The sequence below is a fragment of the Bison bison genome, unplaced genomic scaffold (assembly GCF_000754665.1).
Source record: "Bison bison bison isolate TAMUID 2011002044 unplaced genomic scaffold, Bison_UMD1.0 scf7180017864530, whole genome shotgun sequence".
NCBI classification, from domain to species: Eukaryota; Metazoa; Chordata; class Mammalia; order Artiodactyla; family Bovidae; genus Bison; species Bison bison.
The window spans coordinates 7,788,018-7,803,337 of NW_011495080.1; positions in this window are offsets into that span (position 1 = coordinate 7,788,018).

Sequence of the window (15,320 nt, forward strand, 5' to 3'; positions counted from 1 at the left end):
TTCTTCTTTTTTTTCTTTCTGTCCCTGATAGCTGTAGTGTAAGCAAAGAGAAGCCAGAACTTGGAATCAGTAATGCCTGGTTTGATTTCTAGCTGCATAACCTTGGAATCAAATCCTAAAATCTCTATGAGCTTCTGTTTGATCATCTGCAAAACTGACAAGGATGATGCCTACCTCATAGGGTAGTAACGGTAATAATAGCTAACACTTACTGAGGCCTTAACTATATGCTAGGTACTTTTCTAAGGACTTTTTTTTACATATATAATGACATTATAATGTATTATATAATCCTCATGACCCTAGGATCACTGTCATGATGAAGTGAGGCACAATGAGGTTAAGTAATTGTTCTAAAGCAAATAGTAAATGATAGAAACAAAATTCAAGGTTTGTCAGTGTGCATAATAGTGCTTTACGATTAATAAAACATGTTCATATCTTGTTTTTAAAGGTAGGTATAACACAGTATTGGGCTTTGCCAGTGGCTCAGCAATGAAGAATCCATCTGCAATGTAGGAGAGGCAGGAGACGCTGGTTTGATCTGGGGTCAGGAAGATTCCCCTGGAGAAGGGAATGGCAACCCACTCCAGTGTTCCTGCCTGGAAAATTCCACGGACAGAGGAGCATGGCTGCCAGGCTACAGTCCGTGGGGCCACAAAGTCAGACACGACTAAGCACACACACAACACAGCATGAGACAGAACAATGTGAAACTGCTTCAAGATCCAAAACATCAGCAATTTCATATGGTTCAACCAAAATTATTATGCTATAGCCACTTTAAAAAATGAAATGTGAAAATATTTTTAACTGTCAAGCACTAGGGAAGGTATCATTTTTAAGCAGCAATAAATAGATCCTCACTAAGAATTAACACAGTTGTGAAAATGAAAGTGGTATGAAAGGAAACAGACAGTAAATATGACCCTAGTGGTTGAGTCACTAAATTGTGCCCGACTCTTGCAACTGGATGCCTGTATTTACATTCAAATTGCAATCAATGATTATAGTCAGTCAGAAGTCCGTTATATATCCAGCCCAGGTTTCCCCTGCAGCCTTGGTATGTTTGAGGATTAACTGTCTGAAAGATATGGGGACAATCTCAAGCTGACACAATTTTCCCCTCGGAATATTTATCTTTTTATTCAACCCATTAGAAAGTAAACTCATGGGGGCAAAGATTTTTCTGTTTTATTCATTCAGTGTTATCCCCAGCACCTAAAACTGTTCAAGGCTCCCAATAATTACTCAAATTTGTTTACTGAATGAATGAGAAATCAGAACCTCCTAAATTGGACAATAACATATGAAATACATTTTAAGACAAAGATAAAGAATACTCAAGAGGTTTTGTATAAATAAATAACAATAAAGAAACCTTTCTAAAGAGCAAAATAATGGTCCCTACCATAAACACTTCAGTGTCAGACATCTAAATCTAAATAGTATCTATTCAAAAATAAAAATCTCCATATTTACATAATCCATTAAAACAAATTATATATTGAATTCCTTCCAAAATTAAAACCAGAATAGCATATAATCAAAGTTTTAAAATCTTAGAATCCTAGATGAGGAAAGAAAGAGAAAAGTAAAAAAGCACATATGTTTCAAGAATAAAATTTGCAAAGTGGTTGAATATAAAATTAAAATGACTTCACTTCAAACTGGGAATAACATTTCCATTTTAGAATTTGTTTAACCTGTACAAGATATGCCTAAAGTTAAATGACGAGGGAGAAATGCTATCCTAAGTTTCTAAAGAAATACAAGCTACTTAAAAAACATTTACACTATATTTCCTGCTCAAAAAAAAATCACCAAATTTTTCCATGACTACAGAAATGTTGCATCTGTTTAGAAGAAGTTATTTGAAAAATGACAGAACACTGTACAAAAAAAGTAATAACCATCCTATAAGAATAAAAAAATAAATATTTTTCTCACTACTAATTTCTCAACGTGATCTTTGATAAAATTTTAAGAAACGAAAGGGGGAAGGGACCATCACATGTAATTTACCAGATACATTTATTAGCAACCGCTTAGTCCTGGCCACAATAGACACCCTGCAGCTGCCTGTCAAACCACCAAAAGCTGCTTGTCACCCACCTTCCTAGGCGCTTAGAACTAAGCTCACTTGGGTCAAAACAATTCAACTAACTGCTTTTCTCATCAGTAGTAATATACTGGAATAAAAGTATAATTCTGTCTGCCAAGATTCTGTTCTTAAGAACAGTCTTGTAACTATTAAAGGGGACACTAAATTAGAGCTATTGCCTAAAACAAAAGGGTTATCTGTATCTATAGCTTCACTGGGATAATACTTCTGAGGTTATGATGTATAATCTAACCAGAGGAAAGAGAAGCAACTGGAAAAAAATAAATATCACAATCCCCAAAAAGAGTTAATAAAGAGTTAACTGCTGAAAAAAATGAGTATACCAGTAATAAGATGTAAATAAAAGTAGGTTCATACTTTAGAACAGATTCCACATGTTGTGCAACAAGGAATATTCCTCTGACTTAGTTTAGTTACAGATCACTGGTCAGAGAAATATTACAGAAGTATTAAAGGATTGAAGTAGACTGACAGGCACTGACACAGAAAAATGTCCACAATAAACTGCTGTAAACTGGAAAAACAAATAAACAAAACAAACGGACAACAAAAACAAAAAAACCAGGGTAAAAAATCTGCAGAATGAATGTGGTCTCATTTGAAAAACAAAAGTTACAGATATGATTATGGAAAAACAAAAGAATCTAGAAAGGTACATTGAAGCTGTCAAGAACGCTTTTCTGCTGTGCACAATGGAACCATGAAGACTTTTTACAGATTTTTTTCTCCTTTTTTGTAGTTACTTTTACAATGGGGGGATGGTGAGTGGGGAGTTAATCCCAGATCTGGGACAGAAAAGACAAACAGCATGATAAGCCCCTCTCCCCCTTCAGTGAATGAAAAATCTGAAGGTGACCCCTAAGCTCATGGAATCAGAGAGACTCATATATAGACCATCAAAACTGCCCAATGTCCTCTGAGAACTTTCTTTAAACAGAATCCAATGTAGAACTTCAAAATGTAAGACAAAAGTAGAACACTTCCTATTGAGAAGGAGCTGGGGAATGCTGACAACATAGGTATTCATCCCCCTCACCTCCTGCAGTACCCTCTGAGGCTCCTTAGGACTCCACAGAGGACAAGTGAACACTCCCTGATTATTCAAATCTCCCATCATGCAGTTGGGAAACTAAGACCCAAAAATCAGCCTCCTGTTAAGACCTCTGCCTTAGGGATTGGCCCCAGGGTCATGTTATATACTAGGCACGATAGCCACAGTCCTTGGGACTTGCAAGCTTTTCAAACGCACACAGAAAAGTTTAGAGAAAGCTGAAAACACAGAAGAATTGGCTTCAAAATACCAAAAGAATGAATAATCGAAATTAATAAATGTCAAAGAAAAATAGCTATAAAGCTTCTTAATGTTCAACATGATTCAGGCACACTACAGTTTCCTAGGGGCTCTGCAAATGTTTATGTCTTTCTATTGTTTGAGGTTCATGTTTAGCTATACATATTCATCAAAGAAACACAAGATGGCATGTGAAACTGAGAAAGACAAGTAGGGGAAAAAAGGCAACAATTGTTTTGGAAACTGAAAAGAAACAGAAAAGATATGTTAATCAAATAAGTGGATAACTAGAGATGCAAGAAATAGGAAAGTCTGCACTTGAAGGGTAAAATCAAATTCCAAAAAACTCAAACAGCCTAAACAAATGAGTAAAATCTCACAGGATAAATTAACAAGCATAAACATAATATTCTGAACTTTGGCTTAAAAAACCCCATTGCAGAAGAACACAGGATGATGAATACTTGTGTCATCATCACAGAAAAAAACAAAACAAAGAAACTCAAGGGAGTGCTGATTCACACTAAATTCAGTATGGAAATAAGAATCATGACAAGCATCATATGCAGACTATGGATAACGAAAGGTGCTTTCTGCATCAGCTTGATCACACTTGTATTTAGTGCTGGGCACTTTTTTTTAGGAAAACATATTTTTATTCTTATACTTTGATTAGAAGAAAATGAACAGTAATTTTAAGGTAGGTGTGAAAGGATATTCTACCTGCACGTCACCCTCCCTTCCCTTACCACTCAATATTCACAACTGTCTCTAAAGTCAGGAATCATATTTTTTTGGGGGGGATTATGTTTTTAAATTGTCATTTTGGGAGCATTTTTATCACCTCAAGATCAAATTTCAGAACTGGACATTTCCCATTGTCATTGTACTGTGAGCACTTTACTTTTTAAAGATGTTAAAAATTAAAGTACATTGGGACTGTGAAAAAGTCAATTATTATAAGGAATACTGAAAAAAATGGAGAGGTCTAAACCTAGAAAAGAAAGGGCTTTACCGAAAATGACCTCTCATTTAATATTAAAGAATTATTAAGAGGAATTATAAATATTACGTGACCTCAATAAGAACAAATTGGCAAGAAGTTAAGGTAGGTAAGGCAGAATTCCTGCAAACAGACCATTCTTCTAACAGGGGTGTGAAGACAGAGCTGGTTGTTGCTAGGAAGCAATGAGCTCTCCCATCAACAGGCATCCTCCTGCAAAGCAAAGACAACCACTGGGGGGCACTGGAGAGGTGGCTTGCACCTATCCTAACAAACTAGCATGCAGAAAGTAAGGAGCAAACCAAAACAACTCCAAGATTCTGCACCAGGAGATTTTCAATCATGAGGTCCAAAATGTGTATTAGGAAGACTGTCTCAGGTGAACTGGATACATACCCAGATAAGATCTGATATAGTCCTATCGATACACAATTCTGCTGCAGTTTGGGGAATGTACAAATGTACACACAAACAGAATTATATCGTTATATAGATCTTTAACTAGAGGTCTGGTCCTCTTTAAGAACTCTAACAGTGGGGCTTCCCTGGTGGTTCAGCAGGTAAAGAATCTGCCTGCAATGCAAGAGACTAGGGTCTGGTCCCTAGGTAGGAAGATCCTCTGTAGGAGGGCATGGCAACCCATTCCAGTATTTTCGCCTAGAAAATCCCATGGACAGAAGAGGAACCTGGCGGGCTACAGTCCATAGGGTCATAAAGAGTCGGACATGACTGAAGCGACTTAGCACACACTCATGTCTTTCTTGGCTTTGACTCATTCCTTTTTAGTGCTAAATAATATCCAACTGCATGGAGGTAACCGTTATCAATTCTTTCTTTCATGGGTCGTGCCTTTGGTGTATCTAAAAAGTCATCACCATACTCAAGGTCATCTAAATTTCTCTGATGTTATCTTCCAGGAGTTTCATAGTTTTGTGTTTCACACTTAGGTCTATGATGCATTTTGAGTTAATCTGCATAAAGAGTATGAAGTCTGTGTCTATATTCATTTTTTGGCTGGTAGATATCCAGGTGTTCCAGCACCATTTGTTGAAGAGACAACCTTTGCTCCATTGTATTGCCTTTGCTTCTTTGTCAAAGATCAGTTGACTATATTTATAGGAATCTATTTTGGGGCCCTCTGTTCTGTTTCATAATCTATTTATCTGTTGTTTCACCAATACTGCATTGCCTTGTTTACTACACTTTACAGTGGGTCTTCGGAGAAGGCAATGGCACCCCACTCCAGTACTCCTGCCTGGAAACTCCCATGGACGGAGGAGCCTGGTGGGCTGCAGTCCATGGGGTCGCTAGGAGTCGGACACGACTGAGCGACTTCACTTTCACTTTTCACTTTCATGCATTGGAGAAGGAAATGGCAACCCGATCCAGTGTTCTTGCCTGGAGAATCCCAGGGACGGGGGAGCCTGGTGGGCTGCCGTCTATGGGGTCGCAGAGTCGGACACGACTGAAGCGACTTAGCAGCAGCAGCAACATAGTGGGTCTTGAAGTCAGGCAGTGTTGGTCCTCTAACTTGGTTCTTCTTTAACAATGTATTAGCTGTTCTGGGTCTTTTGCCTCTCCATATAAACTTTAGAATCAGTTTGTTGATATCCATAAAATAACTTGCTGGGATCTTAATTGGGACTGCACTGAATCTACAGATTAAGAGGGGAAGAACTGACATCTTAACACTATTGAGCCTTCCTATCCATTAATATCTATTTTAGCTCTTCTTTCATTACAGCTTTGTAGTTTTCCTCATATAGATCTTGAACATATATTAGATGCATACCTACATATTTCATTTTCATTTTAATCAATAAGTTAAAACCAGAAAAGTACTTAATATTTAAAGAGGTATCATTTATCTGCTAAGTTTACTACAAAAATTTCAGAGTTTTAAATTTTGAAAAGATGTTAATACTATCTAACTCTTCCCAGATGCAACTTATACAGTGTTTCCACACTAAGAAATACACCATCAATAATTGATATAGATAGCAAATTTACTAGGCGTATGTGGAATACCTGGTCTATGTGGAACATCTAATATGGAAAGCTCGTTTTCTTTTTCAACTAAAAAAGGATTACAGCCCTTATGTGGCTATTTTGCAGTTTTATGTAATCCATAAAACTGTATCCCATTCATATTAAAATGTACCCAGAAAATGCATAAATGTAAGTGGGAAGCAGGGTAATCAAAGGGAACTGTGGTATCTCTGGATAACAGGGCTACAAAATTTTCATCTTTATATTTTATTTTCAAAATTCTCTTCAAAGATTATATACTACTTTTATATGTCACTGAATCAAATACTATACAGCATGTAAAATGAGTAACCTATAACTACATGCATCAATCTCATGTAAGTTTAAAAACATACAAAACAATATTATCTTTCCTATGGATAAAACACATAAAGGTAAAGTTGTTGTTGTTTTTTTTTAATGAAGGGGGATGATAAACATCAAATTCAGAATAATAGTCACAGATGGAAAGGGAAAGAATGGGGAAAGAATGGCCAGGAGGCTTCAATATCATCTGAGATATTTTATTTTTCAAGCTGGATAGAAGATATATGGTATTCATTATATTGTTCTACATCCTTATTTATGCCTTTAGTATTTTAAAAAATTTAAAGGTGGTAGCTACAGAAGTCATATCAAAGTAGTAAGTAGTACTTAACCTTCATTGCAAACTACTTAACTGGGATATGGTACTACAGGAATAACAGTTACAAATGCATCTTTTATAAGTGAGAAAATTCTCTGGAAAATTTAAAGTAGGAGTCCTAAAAGTAGGTTTGAATGTGTATATTTACAGGCAAATAACAATCTGAAACCTGTATTCCATAAAAGATCTATAGCAACCACTCCCATTGGTGCCTTGCACACAGAGCTCAAAATTAAATCTGTTCAGGAAATGTAATACATAAATTATCTTTAATTTGTAATACATGGATTATTTTTAATTTGACTTTATTTTACATTTCCACTTACAACTCTGAAAACAGACTTTTTACTTTGGTTAGTTTTAAAACAGAATTTGGTCTTTCAAGGATGTCATAAAAATAAAGTTAATCTTATTTTTATGACAGCCTTAAAAGGTGACTGGTAGTTTCCAGTTTGGTGATTTTAAATGGTTTCTAACCAGGACATGGCACCTACGACAAGAAGCACACATAAATGACTCTCAAATAGTAACTCACCCCTGTATTAGCTGAATCCTCTCTTACTGTTAAATAGGCATGATGATGACCAAAGTTTAGCTAGTGCCTACCTTATCCAACTTTTTGGTAGTATTCACTCTAAACAGAAGTAATGACTTTCCAAAGACTAAAGGACAAAAACTTACAATATGTTTAAAGGAGACTCAGGAACTTTTAACATGAAACAAAAAAGTGTGTGGTTTTGATGGTTAGAAATGCCTTACCTCTTATAATCTTTATTTGAACTAGGAGTGAGAAGTTTTTTAAAAGTAGGGATTGGGGGTGGGAGCAGAGAAAGACCTGGGATGGTTTAGAACTAACACTGTTCCTTCCCATTTCAAATCCCAATTTACTGCCCATTCCTATATCCTAGCCCTAAACTAGAAAACCTGTAACAAACTAATCACTTCAAAACAAGAGAAGTACTATTTAACAAATTTTGAGATTATCAAAACTTAGCTAGATGAACTTAAGCTTCTACACTTAAAAGAGGGTATAAAAAAGGCTATATCACACCGTCTTATCACCCAATTTCTTGCCCCAAAATACACAGTAGGGTATTCATTGGACATATTTCCTTAAGAGAGGAAAATGACTACCGGGGTACGCAGTTTATTTAGACCACGGATTTTTAGTCACTATTCTTCATAAAAAGTGATTTGTTTTTAACATTCACCTTCAATAACTCTTTTTGAAGACTTTACTAGATCAAGCACAAGCTGTGACCTATTGAAATTTAAATGAGATGTTTGCTTGTCAGATCAGATCCATCTTGAGGATCCTTTCTTAGACCACAACAAATTTAAAGACTCAAAAAGTAGAAGACTTTAATAGATACCTAACAAGGCTCAAAGTTGGCTTTGTAGGAACTTGTACATGTGTATCCTTTTCCTGTGCATTCCTGAAATCAGTTAATTCTAATTTCAACATCACCTTATATTCAGGTATTTCATCATTTGCATTTACCAAGTATATTATCATCCACATTCCATTTGTTCACCCTGTTCTCACCAATGTCTATGGGAAAGCTGCCTGATCAAGCCTGCTTGGATGGATAGAGGCAGCTACATAAATTTACTCATCAAGTTTTGTCCTGTTTAAATGTCATCAAATCACATTCATTAAACAAATATCTTTTGAGCACCTTTTCTGTGTAAAATCCTGGACCAGAAACTGAAGGGGGACGTGTGGGATGATTGGTTCAACCTTGAAATAGCTTACAGCAGCAGTTCTCAAAGTGAACCTTAGAAACCTGGGGATCCCTGGGTCAAACTATTTTCATAATAGCCAAGACATTCTTTGTCTTTTCTCACTGTGCTTGTATTTGCACTTAGAATGCAAAAGCAATGGTAGGGTAAAACTACTCGCAATCTCAGCACAATTTAAGGCAGTGGCACTGAACGGTACTGGTTGTCATTATATTCTTCACCCTCATGTACTCTTGATAAAAGAATCAACTTCACTATTTAAGAATGTCTTCATGAAGGAGTAAAAATTATTTTATTAAATCTTCACCCTTGAATTCATGTCTTTTTACTATTCTGTATAATCAAAATTATACATGAAATTAAAAAGGCTTCCCTGATAGCTCAATTGGTAAAGAATCTGCCTGCAATGCAGAAGACTCCGGTTCAATCTCTGGGTTGGGAAGATCCCCTGGAGAAGGGAAAGGCTACCCACTCCAGTATTCTGGCCTGGAGAATTCCACGGACTGTACAGTCCATGGGGTCACAAAGAGTCAGACACAACTGAGCGACTTTCACTTTCATACATGAAATTAAGACGCTTGCTCCTTGGAAAAGAAGCTACGACAAACCTAGACAGAATATTAAAAAGCAGAGACATTACTTTACCAACAAAGGTCCATCTAGTCAAAGCTATGCTTTTTTCAATAGTCATGTATGGATGTGAGAGTTGGACTATAAAGAAAGCTGAGCACTGAAGAACTGATGTTTTTGAACTATGGTGTTGGAGAAGACTTTTGAGAGTCCCTTGGACTGCAAGGAGATTCAACCAGTCCATCCTAAAGGAAATCAGTCCTGAATATTCACTGGAAGATGCTGAAGCACCAATACTTTGGCCACCTGATATGAAGAACTGACTCACTGGAAAAGACCCTGATGCTGGCAAAGACTGAGGGCAGGAAGAGAATGGGATGACAGAGGATGAGATGGTTGGATAGCATCACCAACTTGATGGATATGAGTTTGAGCAAGCTTGGGGAGTTGGTGATGGACAGGGAAGCCAAGCGTGCTGCAGTCCATGGGGCTGGACATGACTGAGCAACTGAATGGAACTGATAATCAAAAAGTATACAGAGTACTTCTGTATTCAGAAGTATGATGGTTATTTCAAAAATTTTTAGGCTTTTTTTGCCAAGGAATACCATTTTTACTTGAAAGAGTGGCTAACAAACTATGTGGCTATTCAGACCTGGGTAACTGACAGACATTTTTCCAAAAATGAACAAAGTGAGCCCATCACTTCAAGCAACTGAGAGCATTTGTTGTCAATGATAAAACTGGGTATTTCAAGTGATAATTAGAACTTTGGAAAACTTGTATCCACCACAGGGATGATTTCCCATTACTTAAAAGCCTTTTCTGATGAGATCAGTGGCAGGGTTCATGAATGTGACTTTTATGCCAACATTCGGAAGATCTGCGTAAAAACCATGCATGGGTTAAAAGATCCAAAGTGCATGACAACCAATATATTTTAATGTAACAAAGCATAGATAGATGTGCTTTCAGATTCTGCATTGCAATTAACCTTGAAGAAATTAACATTGCTGAATTTTAGTATAATATCAAACAGTATCATCTACAATAATCTGAAAATGCTCTTAAAATACTTTCCCCTTTTCCAACTACATATTTAGTATGAGGCTAGATCTTCTTCTACTTTAACAGAAGTTGTAACATACTGCAGCAGACTGAGTGTGAAAGTAGACAGGAGTATCCAGAGGTCTTCTATCCAGCCAGACAGAAAAGAGATTTGCAAAAACTGTAAAATATTCTTCTCACTAAATTTCTGTTTTGGAAAATATGGTTTTTTTAATTACAATGTTTCACTTATTTTAACATGTATTGGGTATGTTATTATTTTTAAATTAATAAACATGTTTTAATTTCTAATATAATAAGTATCATAAGTTACAACCCATATAAACAAAAGCTCTTGAGTTCTCAATGACTACTAAGAACCACTGGCTTACACTGTAACAAAAAAGGGAGGGGAAAAAACCCCAAGTACAATAAACCAAGGTAGAATGTCCAACAGATGAATGGATAAAGATGTGGTGTTATTTAATGGAGTACTGCTCAGCCATAATAAAGAATGAAATAATACCATCTGCAGCAATATGCATGGACCTATAGATTACTGTGCCACGTGAAGTAAGTTAGACAAATATCATATGATATTGATTGTATGTGGAATCTGAAAAATGACACAACTGAACTCACTCACAAAACAGACTCACAGGCTTAGAAAACAAAATTATGGTTACCAAATGGGAAAGGTGGGGGAGAGGATGAATTAAAAGCTTGGGATTGACATACACACACACTGAATATAAAATAGTACTCAATACTCTGTAATAACCTATATGGGAAAAGAATCTTAAAAAGAAGAGATATATGTATAAATAAACCACTTTGCTATACATGAGATGAATACAGCATTGTAAATCGACTATACTCCAACACTAAAAAAAAAAAAAGGCTCACAGTGACTTACACTGTAACAAGAGGGAAAAAACCCATAGGTAATAACTCAAGGTAGACTACTACAGCTACCACAACCCTTCTATTTTGGAATTTTCCAGCTCTCAACTAGACCTATACTATCTACCTGGCTCCTGAAATAATTTCACCCTGCTGTCAATATAATAAAAATAAGTAATTCATTTAGCAAGCATGAAAAGGCCTCAAGCACTACCAAGATAATATGTTAAACCAATTTGAATTGATGAGCTTTTCTTTAGTCATTTTCTAAGTAAGTGGCCTGAATTAAAACTGGTTTTACTTCCCTGGTATAAACTTAGCCTATAGAGAGAATTCTTTCACAAAGAACTATATAATATACAACACACTTGGAAATGCATCCCACACAATCAAATCAGTGATGGGAAGCTGTAGAATCTAGTCTCCTGCTTCTCAACAATAGGGTATAGAAAAGAAAAAGAAAAAAAAAAATCTAGAAATCCTACACTTGGGCTGCTGAGGATGAAAATACAAAACATGGCATTCAAAAACATATTAGTTGTGTCAGGCACTGTGCTTGGTGGTGAACACCAACATGATGTCTATTTTCATAAAGCTTACAATCTGGTGGGAGGGACAGACATATACCAAGTAATAAACCAACAAATGTAAAATGACATATACAGACATACATGGTGAAGAAAAAGTACAAAATAAGGGAAATGTGTAAAACTTCCCTGAGGAAATGAATAAAATTTTTAAGATTTTACCAGAGAGAAGAAAGGAAAAAGGTTTCCAGGCAGAAGGAAGAGCAATGGGAAGGCCTAATGGGGAGGGCAGCACGTCTGACATGACATGAGCTCAAAAGGCAGCACAGCCCCAGCAAGGAGGTCCATCTTCATCCTAAATGGGGACATGACCAAACTTGTGTATTTGGAAAAGTTCGATTAACTCTATCTGCAATGAGGAGAATGGACTAGGGTTCAGCCAGTGTGGATGCACTGTTAAGTTACAGGTTATAGGTTAAGTTATAGGTTAACTTATAGTTAAGTTATAGGTTATCGCAACAGTCCAGAAAAGAAACTACTCAAATGGAAGTGGTAATGGTAGAAATGAAGAGGACAATTTGAGCTTATTTAGAAAATTAAACACGATCTGACAATATGAAAAGACCAGGTTTCTGTTCTGAGAAAATAAATGAAATAGTGATACCCTTCACTGAGGTAAGTAAGAATGGAACAGGGCCAAGTTTGAAAAGGGCATCTCATTTTGGGATGAAGTGCATCTGAGGTACCCAAGAGATGTCAATTAGGCCACTGGATATAGAGTTCTTACACTCTGCGGGTAGGCCAAATCTGAGCATACATATTTATATGGAACAGTTGCATATTATTTTATCTTTTAGGGAAAACAATTATTGTCATAAAATAATCACTATTCTTTAAGAAATAGAATTTCAAAACTGTGCTAGCCTAAAAGATAAGAACCACTACCTTACCAAAGGCCCTAAATTAATACTAGCCAAAGATTACCTCGGAGAAGGCAATGGCAACCCACTCCAGTTCTCTTGCCTGGAAAATCCCATGGACGGAGGAGCCTGGTAGGCTGCAATCCATGGGGTCTCGAAGAGTCGGACACGACTGAGCGACTTCACTTTCACTTTCATGCATTGGAGAAGGAAATGGCAACCCGCTCCAGTGTTCTTGCCTGGAGTGTTCTTGCCTGGAGAATCCCAGGGACGGGAGAGCCTGGTGGGCTGCTGTCTGTGGATCGCACAGGGTCGGACACGACTGAATCGACTTAGCAGCAGCAGTAGCAGCAGCAAAGATTACCTATTTAAAGTACACTGGATATATACCACTCATCTAGCTACAAAATGGATCTCTTTGGCATGAAAACAACACATCTCAGTGGATTCCCAAGCTAGAATTAGCTGCTACTCTCACATCTTTCGGACACAAACACCAGAAAAAAAAAAGTTTGAGGCAAAAAGTCTTACTTATTCCCAGATTGTCCACCTACTCCTATGTCTGAAAGATACTGATTTAACCATCTAAATTGTCAAGTATAAATGATAAAGTTTTTCTCCTAGAAGTTTCTAATTTTCAAAGTAGAAGGGAAAAGAATGAACAAATCAGACTTTTTTCCTTCCAGCATATACTTCCATAGGCTTTACACTATACTTCGATGAAAACTGACTAGACAACTTTAGGTATTAATTGTGATAACTAAGGAATAAACACAAAGGACAAACAAACCATCTTCCAGAAAGACTAAAGCAGAACTAACAGGAGTAGGCAAGAAAATTGGGTTATATTACTAACTTTTCTAAAGAGAATCCACTGCACAAAATCCTTAAGAAAGGTGAGAAAAAGCCAGTATTATTTACATGAAACTAGAATTATATACATCACATACTTATTTGAGACAGAGCATGGATTAGACTACACAGCATTTTATAAACACAGATATTTGTATTTTACGTACATAAAATCTTTTGAACCTTCCACAGATAACGCTTTTTTGAAAAAATAAGCATTTTGAACACTTCTGTTTTAAATGATTGCTGCTACTAATATCAACTTATTCTCAACGGGAATATAACAATTTAGAAGGTCTCAGGACAAAACAAAAGACTAGCAACATTGACACAAACCAGAAACTATCCTATAAATAGGAATCCTGGCTCAGGAACTGTGAGGACAGAGTGGAGAAAAAGCAAGTTAATATGTGAATGAAATTGAGGTTAACCCAGGATTTACCTTTCATTCTTCATTAAGTAAGCTTTCACAGGCAAGCCCTTCCATTCTTACTCCAAGTTACCCTTACCTCAGCAAAACCATACAGAGCATGAAACAGGCAGTAAGCATTCCTGGACAAATGTGTATTTTGACAGAAACTTTCAATGTCTTTCATATTTCATTGAAATGGATTTAATAACTGTTCCATTAAGAATGTCCCAAGGCAAAATCAACAAATCAAACATCCTTAGACATTTCTGGTTCAAGACAGTATACAGAGTCCTATTTCATATTATCATACAGTACATACAAGCAGTGTGAGTGCACATGCAACATACATGTATACTTAGAGAATATCTAAACCAAATAATTAAAAACACTGTTAAATATCTATGTAAACAATTGTAAACTGTTTATTTACAATTTTAAAATTTTTTCTTTGCTACAATGAACATATTTACACATTTTACAAGAAGAAAATATATTTATTAACACATCGTAACACAACTCAGAAATAATTTTAGAAGGAACTTTTTATTTAGTAAGAAACTTTACCATTTCTGTACTCTTCATTTTTCAAATGGGGAAATAGGCCTAGTGAGAATAATTGACTTGCGTGCCCAAAATCTGTTAGCGACTCCCTACGGCGGTAATTATATTATGGCCATAATCATACTTTTTATTTTTTCTAATTATAAAAATGAATGCATTTTCATTATGAGCATATATGCTCATAAACCAAAGATAACCACTGATTTGGCTGCTTCATTTCTTTTCTAAAAATTTTCACTACAAAAATTATACATTTTCAATGTAGAGAAACTTTCAAAATAGATTAAAAATTAAGGAAGACAAAAATGTTAACAATCAATCACATAATTGGTGATACTGGAATTATTTCTTCAAATTTAGTTTCTAAATTCAGTTTAGGGTCAAAAGACCTTAAGGGTAGCTCAGATGGTAAAGCACCTGCCTGCAATGCAGGAGACCCAGGTTTAATCCCTGGGTCGGGAAGATCCCATGGAGAAGGAAATGGCAACCCCGCTCCGGTATTCTTGCCTGGAGAATTTCATGGACAGAGGAACATGGCGGGCTACAGTCCATGGGGTTGCAGAGAGCTGGACACGACTGAGGGAGTAACACACACATGATGGTGTTTGTATGGAGCAAACTGACTCTTTCATTTGTGATTATTATGTGAAAGATCTACTACTGAAAATTTTATTTAACAATTGTTTAATGAG